At 32.6% G+C, this 5,807-nt stretch overlaps 1 pseudogene; it reads left to right on the plus strand.

Moving 5' to 3' along the window:
- Positions 1 to 4,073: 4,073 nt before the first annotated feature.
- Positions 4,074 to 5,113, plus strand: LOC139040445 (olfactory receptor 4P4-like; annotated as a pseudogene).
- Positions 5,114 to 5,807: the final 694 nt, after the last annotated feature.

Here is a 5,807-nt window from a genome sequence, read left to right on the forward strand (position 1 = left end):
TCTGAGAAAAAATCAGCACATACCAAATATCATACAGATCAGGGAGATGTGGCTAAGACCCAAAATTAAATTTGTGCTAGCACTTCTTAATATTTCAAGGCAGAATGTAAGAGTCTCTCTGTCCTCAAGAAACTTAGGACCATGCAATTAAGCATGTATGCAGTTTACTTTGGCATAGATTAAAATTGAAATGTCAGAGTCAGTGAAACCCTCTGTTTTAAGAAATTATATTGTGAAATAATTACTGAGTATACTGTGTATCAGGAATTGTGCTAAGTGTATAACATTTTGCTAAGTATATGGCTAAGTGAATACATGTTGTTTTAGATTTTGATTCTATATTACTTATTAGGTTTATAATGAACCCAGAAGAAGAAACTGAGTCAGAGAGGAATTAAATAATTAATAATATTAATTAGTAAGTAAATTAATTATTAAGTAAATATTAATAGTATTTAATAGAGTTATTGCGAGGATTAAACAAGATTATACCTATAAAGTGTTTAGAAGAATGTTAGGTACACGGGAATGCTAAAATTGGAAACTAATAAAAGAATGATTAGATCTATTGATCGCCAATGTGATTAAGCAACATACTGATGTCATATGCTTATTCATAGCAAAGCCACAGTATCAACCCAAGCAATTTCAATTCATCATGTTTAAGGTTTCCCAAACTTTAACTTTAACAATGGTAGAAAACCCAAAAGTTATGCAAAATCTTAACTGAAATGTATTTTATAAATCACTAAAACTTGATTCATCATTTTACAGATGGGGACCCTAGAACCATGAATACAAATTCCTAAATTGAGTGAAGAGCTATTCTGGAGAATGAATTAATCTCTTTTTTTCCTATCCATTGTTCTTGCATAGGCACTCTTTGTGGCTGTGATAGCATTGTTCATGTTTGAGAGAATGAAGAGATTTAGTGGATTTTCTCACATATATAGCTTTCTTACCCTTTATAAATGACCTACATATGTAGGAGGGAGGGACTGATTGAGCTTGTACTTTTTGTTTATCATCTATATTTTCATATATAGAGAGAGTTTGGCTTAATTTATTATCTCCTTTGGTATATGTATATCGAAATATTCTGATTCAAGAACAATAACTTTGAAGGTTTTGAGTTTTGCATAAAATAATTAGTTAACTGTGGTAAAGTAGGGTTTTTAACACTACATTTATTATGTTGCTTTGACTCTACATCTTTTATGTGTTAACTCAGGCTCTAGACTTAGAAAACACTGATTGCAAGTTCTGGTTTGCTAAACACTAGTTAAGTGTTCTATGTATACTTTATCAGGAAAGCCTCAACTAATTTTTAACGTATCTAAGATATTATTACTCTTGTATCTGCATCAGACTGAACTGAAACTGCATTCAGTTGCATAATGTTTTATTTTTTTTCAAAGATCTTATTCATCTATTTTTAAATTTGAAACTCAAACTTTCCAATTTATTTAGGAGAGAAATGATGTTTCTACATTTTAGATAAGGAAAAGTCAGAAGGAAATGAACTTAGGAGTTTACACTTAAAATTGATGACTGAATCAAGATTAGAGACTAGAGCTCTTCTCCCACTCTAAAATTGAGAAAGCAGAAATATAGGTGGTGGTTTATATGTGGGAAACTGCAAGTGTATGGGGAAGTGGAAATGGAAAGAGATTACCAAGAAGGAAAATAAAACGTCATCTATGGCCTTGAAGAGTGGAGAAATTGAAGATTCAAATATGTATTTGGCAAAGTTATTTGGTTAGAAGTTGAGAGAACATTTAATTAGCAGGGAAATTAATTTTGTAACAAATGAAGACAGAATGATTGGCTTTGCTTGACTATTCTAACGGCTTTAGTTTCTTTGGAGGCTTAATTTTGTGTATAAATCAAAATTTTCTTGTTCAGCTTTGGGGAGGGTAAAAAACTTGTCTTTTTCTTTTATCTCCATGCATATGATTAAAATAATGTTATTGTTTATGTCCATTCAAATGAATAAGTGACTACATTAAGAGTTGATGAAACCAGTATTTTAAATATTATTTTAAAAATAGTCTTTATTTATTTACAGGTAAGGAAATCTTTTCATTATATAATTGGAAAAATAAAGTATTCCTTTTCAATGACTTTTCTATAAGCTATTTCTAAATCTTAAAATTGCAACATAGAAATAAGTTCATTTGTTTTAAAGCTCCATGACAAAGGAATTTTTTGTTTGGAAGGTGACACAATTAACTTGATCTGTAAAAGAGAGCTATGGGGAGAGCATTTGAAAATTAATTGACAAGAAAATGTAGCTACAAGATTAGAGGAGAAGATACATTACAAAATTGAAAGAAAAGTTTCAAATATTAATGATGCATTTTGAAGTCAAAATTTGTAGTAAACACAATTAGTCCGTGTGGTTATCAGTTCTATGTAATTTTTTCAATAGCGATGAGGTTCAAATTAAGTTAGCAGAAGCTATGATCAACCTAAGCTGAATTGTCTGTATTTTTGTATATCAAATTCTCTCGATTTAATATAATTGCTAAATGAGAGATTCAAACTACCATTATTCATTCTATATATTTTCTATATACTTTTAATTACAATTATTCTATATAAAACTAGGGAATTTGATTAGTATCTCAACGTTTTCTACTTGTTCAAAATAATTTTATCACTTTGAAATATCATTTTCTATAATGGAGTCATATTTACTGGACTTTATTATTGTCAGCTTTAGATTACTGATTTGTAACACTAACATTGAGAAAATAAAATTAGCAATTAATATTTCTATGTTAATGAAGCAATGACCATTTATCGATTTGAGGTTCACAACTATTTTGTGACAAAGTGCAGAAAAAGGTTTCCTCGTTTTTCACGAGATACCTTAAATTCAAAGAAATTAGCTAAATTCACACTCTGATAATTAATAGTAAAACTGGGTGCCAAATGTTTATCTTTACATAAATTTTTACTGTAAACTTTTCTAAGAATTATGCAGTATCAAGATTCTTTATGGGTTTGGGCAAAAGGCACAAATTGGACAAATAGAGAATATAAACTCATTCTCTCATTCAAACCACTGAGAAGAAATTAATTTGCAAAATATAACATACTGAGTCAAGAGCAAAACCATGAAGATAAAACTGCCTTCTCCCTCTCTTATTTAGTTTTAACTAATGCTTTATTTTCTGGTTCATTTATATACACGATTTTTATTGATGTGCCTATAGAAATCAATATACTCCTAATATAAAATATCAGCATTTTACTGCCACAAATAACTAAGAAAAAGATAAAGAAGCTTTCAAAAAATTGTTCAAACCAATTGCAGAGACCTCTTGCAGAGTTTCTATTTTCCACTTTGTAAATATATATGTATCATCACAGAAATATTTTATTTTATTTTCTACCTCATTTTAAAATTATTATGAGGAGCATATATTGCAATAGTGACCACTGTTAAGCTTTACATTTGCTTGTATATTATTCAACAAAACTTTGTATGACTCATAATTGCATCTTTAACAAATTTGAATTTTTAAGGATCCAGAGTAATGTCCTTTCCAAGGACTTAGTTGTATAGTCCTTTAGAATAGGAAAATATTTAGCAACTTATACTAATTTTTAGAGTTTTTTGTGTGTATTTGAGGAAGATGTCCCTGAGCTAACATCTGTGCCAATCTTCTTCTGTCTTATGTGGGATGCCACCACATCATGGCTTGAGGAGCGATGCTAGGTCCATGCCTGGGATCCCACTCTGTGAACCCCCAGCCACCGAAGTGGAGTATGTGAACCTAACCACTAAGCCACCATGCTGGCCCCTATACATTTATAAATACTTGATTGAATGTATTTTATTAATGTCAAGATTGATCATAGTGTCCTGAAAGATTGACCTAAGAAAATCATCATGAGAGTAACCAGAAAAAAATTATTAAATATCAGATTTTTATTTTCTGAAACACTGTGATCATGTCCCTTAAACATAGTTTAATGAAGTTAGTTATTGTCCATTTTCTGCATGAGCATTTCTGATATTGACTTATGCATTATGTCTTTTCAGGGGACAGGTAGGCATTTTTACTGCACTGGACCACAGAAAATAGGCGTAATATCACTGTGTTTATTCTATTGGGACTATCTCAAAACAAGAACATTGAGATCCTCTGCTTTATATTATTTTTATTTTCCCACATTGTTATTTGGATGGGAAATTTGCTCATCATTTTTTCTATGACATACAGTCAGCTAACTGACTACCCTATATATTTCTCCCTTAATTGCCTCTCACTCTCCAACCTTTGCTACACATCACAGTGACCCTCAAATTAATGACTGATTTACTGGCAGAAAGGAAGACTATTCCTATAATAACTGCATTATACAGCTCTTTATCCTTCACTTTTTGGGGGGCATTGAGATCTTTATCCTCTCAGGGCTGGCTTATGACAATTATGTAGCCATCTGCAAGCCCCTGCACTACACCATCGTGAGCAGATGAAGGTGTAATGGAATCATCGTAGCCTGTTGTCCTGAGGGATTTATACACTCTGCCAGTTAGTTTCTTCTCACCATCTTCTTACCATTCTGTGGGCCCAATGAGATAGATCACTATTTCTGTGATATGTCTCCTTTGTAGAAAATAGCTTGCACCAATATCTACAGAATTGGTCTCTTGGTAATTGTTAATTCAGGTCTCATTGCTTTGATGACTTTCATGATTTTGATGGTGTCTTATTTTCTGATATTATACATCATCAAGGCTTACCCTGCAGAGAGCCACACCAAAGCCCTTTCCACTTGTAGTTCCCACATCATAGTTGAGGTTCTGTTCTTTGTGCCTGTTTTCCTCATTTACATTGATCAGCCACAATTTTTCCAGAGGGCATGATGTTCGCTCTTTTCCACACCATCATTGCCCCAATATTCAACCCCCTGATCTACATGTTGAGAAACTTGGAGATGAAGAATGCCTTGAGGAAAATGTGGTATCATCCATTGTTTTTGGAAGAGAAGTAACTTACACAGTCATTGTAACTATAAATTTTTCGCACTTAGTAACAGCAGAGGCCAGATGAACCTTTGTGAAGGAAAGTACATATTGTTCAGACCTTGCAATAACCTTCATCTCTACCACCATAGCTACTTTATATTTAGATCAATGAGTAAGAACTTGGGTAGCTGGGAAAAAAGGTTGACTGAGAGCTCCAAAACATATAATCTGGTCTACCATCATTGATAATTTCCTCTGCAGTGTACATCATATAGTGAGCATTTATAGGATATTTTCATATTTTGTCCATGAAGTCTGTTCATATGTCTCTTTTTCACACCTTTCATCCTATGCTTTCTAAATCCCTAGGCCTCCAGTGAAAATATCAGCAATTACCATGAACTGGAATAGATCTATACCTCTAAGTTATCTCTTGGTCTATACTAAGGCAACAACTAACTGCACTGGTTGAGGTTTAGCTAACTGAGAAGATTTTCCTTAATCCATGTCTTTTTAGGGACATTTATATTTGGGGATGTAATGCTACCACATCCCATTTCCGTTTGCCCCAAATTTTCATGTAAAACTAAATATAAACAGATACAATCATATTTCCTTCTCAGCCAACTGCTCATAAGGCCACAACTAGTGACAGAGCAAGGAAGACAATTTGGCAAGATTCTCATGAACATTTCTTGAGCCTACCAGACCTTAAGAAAATAAACATAATTTTGCAGGAAAATAGCTCAGGTGAGGTTATTATATGATCTTCAGGCAATGAGAATCTGTTCTCCTCTGGAAACGAGGAGGGAGCTGATTTTGT

Source organism: Equus asinus, chromosome 17 (assembly GCF_041296235.1).
Source record: "Equus asinus isolate D_3611 breed Donkey chromosome 17, EquAss-T2T_v2, whole genome shotgun sequence".
Lineage (NCBI taxonomy): Eukaryota > Metazoa > Chordata > Mammalia > Perissodactyla > Equidae > Equus > Equus asinus.